Source organism: Ochlerotatus camptorhynchus, unplaced genomic scaffold (assembly GCF_037179485.1).
Source record: "Ochlerotatus camptorhynchus isolate MF236.1 unplaced genomic scaffold, CSIRO-AGI_Acam_v1.1 ptg000588l, whole genome shotgun sequence".
In the NCBI taxonomy this organism is placed as follows: Eukaryota; Metazoa; Arthropoda; class Insecta; order Diptera; family Culicidae; genus Ochlerotatus; species Ochlerotatus camptorhynchus.
This window is the reverse complement of record NW_027041068.1, coordinates 290,001-292,500: the sequence shown is the minus strand read 5'-3', so window position 1 is coordinate 292,500 and position 2,500 is coordinate 290,001.

Sequence of the window (2,500 nt, the reverse complement as noted above, 5' to 3'; positions counted from 1 at the left end):
GCCCCTCTACAGCCAGGGAATGGTCCCCGCAGTCCCCTGGGCCAGTCACATCCAGCCCGCAGCCTGGACCGTCGTCGAGGCGAAACACGCAGTCTCCATTGTCGTGCTGTGGCGCGGCGGGACGATTAGCGGCAATGGAGCTGCGTTTCGGTGTGATGGTGTCTCAAATGGCAGAACTACGGAGAGATCTGGATACGGCTATCGTCGAGATTGCTCGGCTCAGCGAGCAGCAGAACGTGCGCCAGTCAGTGGAGCAGCCCATCGCGGTGAGTAAACTAAGCCTAACTTAACCTAAACTAATCCTAACTTAACCTAAACTAATCCTAACTTAACCTAAACTAATCCTAACTTAACCTAAACTAATCCTAACTTAACCTAAACTAATCCTAACTTAACTAATACTTACCTTTTCTATTTATTGCAGCGCTACCAGCAGCCAGCAATTCCCTATCCTGAGTTCGTGGCACAATCGTTGATGAACCGTGACTGGATGCCGGGATGCCTCCAGCATCACTTTGATGCGGTACTGGGCCGGTGCGCGCAACGTCAGATGCTGCCAACCTTCATCAGGAAACTGCTTGTGGCGTTGTACCCAACAACCTACCGCAGGAAACGCCTGAGCGACCTCGGCCATGAACAACGTCTGATAATAGCACATGCGGTAGGGTGTTGGGTGACGGTGGTCCCTGATGCTGGAAGGCAGCTTAGCTGGCCATGGCTTAATAGCTCGATAGCCTACGCTATCTCGGCTGCCCGTCACATGGCCGATGAGGACAATGTATTTTTAACTGGGCACATCGACCTTATTAATCCCCCGGCTATGTTCGGCATAGCTCGCTTGCATGACAGTGGTATGGGGTGAGAATAATTGTGTTGCTAAATAAATAAATGAAATAAACCTATAAAAAAGAAAATATACTTACCTGCTGCACCTGAAAAAAAGAAAATATACTTACCTGCTGCACCTGAAAAAAAGAAAATATACCTACCTGCTGTCGTCGTCGGGGTTGGTGTCCGTGAGATTGACCGTGGCTAGGTACCAGTTTACTTGCTAGGTACCAGTTGACATTTCCCATCGACCAATACTGCATTCATATGCCATGCCACCAACCCGCGGTACTCGGTGCTGCTCTCGGGATCGGTGTCCCTCGGCCTGAGATCAGTATAGGCCGATGGAATGACCTGTAGCATGTGCCAGATGGCTTGGCGGGACCGCAGCTGTATTTCCCTACGGCCTAATCTAGATTAATATCAACCACACATTTTTGCCAATTTCATGTGTTGGCACAATTGACAGAGTTGAGCAGTCAAGTGGCGATGGGTACAATTGGCTGAGTTGAGCCGCAGAGTGGAGTGTGTCCCTTGGCCTGAGATCAGTATAGGCCGATGGAATCAGCTCTGGCATGGGTGAGATGGCTTGGCGGGACCGCAGCTGTATTTCCCTACGGCCTAATGTGCATTTTTTTCAGATTCATGCTTTGGTACAACTGACTGAGTTGAGCCGCAGAGTGGATGGTACAATTGGCTGAGTTGAGCCGCAGAGTGGAGTGTGTCCTCGGCCTGAGACCAGTATAGGCCGATGGAATCAGCTCTGGCATGGGTGAGATGGCTTGGCAAGACCCCGGCTGTATTTCCCTACGGCCTAATGTGCATTTTTTTCAGATTCATGCTTTGGTACAACTGACTGAGTTGAGCCGCAGAGTGGATGGTACAATTGGCTGAGTTGAGCCGCAGAGTGGAGTGTGTCCTCGGCCTGAGACCAGTATAGGCCGATGGAATCAGCTCTGGCATGGGTGAGATGGCTTGGCAAGACCCCGGCTGTATTTCCCTACGGCCTAATGTGCATTTTTTTCAGATTCATGCTTTGGTACAACTGACTGAGTTGAGCCGCAGAGTGGATGGTACAATTGGCTGAGTTGAGCCGCAGAGTGGAGTGTGTCCTCGGCCTGAGACCAGTATAGGCCGATGGAATCAGCTCTGGCATGGGTGAGATGGCTTGGCAAGACCCCGGCTGTATTTCCCTACGGCGTAATGTGCATTTTTTTCAGATTCATGCTTTGGTACAACTGACTGAGTTGAGCCGCAGAGTGGATGGTACAATTGGCTGAGTTGAGCCGCAGAGTGGAGTGTGTCCTCGGCCTGAGACCAGTATAGGCCGATGGAATTAGCTCTGGCATGGGTGAGATGGCTTGGCAAGACCCCGGCTGTATTTCCCTACGGCCTAATGCGCATTTTTTTCAGATTCATGCTTTGGTACAACTGACTGAGTTGAGCCGCAGAGTGGATGGTACAATTGGCTGAGTTGAGCCGCAGAGTGGAGTGTGTCCTCGGCCTGAGACCAGTATAGGCCGATGGAATCAGCTCTGGCATGGGTGAGATGGCTTGGCAAGACCCCGGCTGTATTTCCCTACGGCCTAATGCGCATTTTTTTCAGATTCATGCTTTGGTACAACTGACTGAGTTGAGCCGCAGAGTGGATGGTACAATTGGCTGAGTTGAG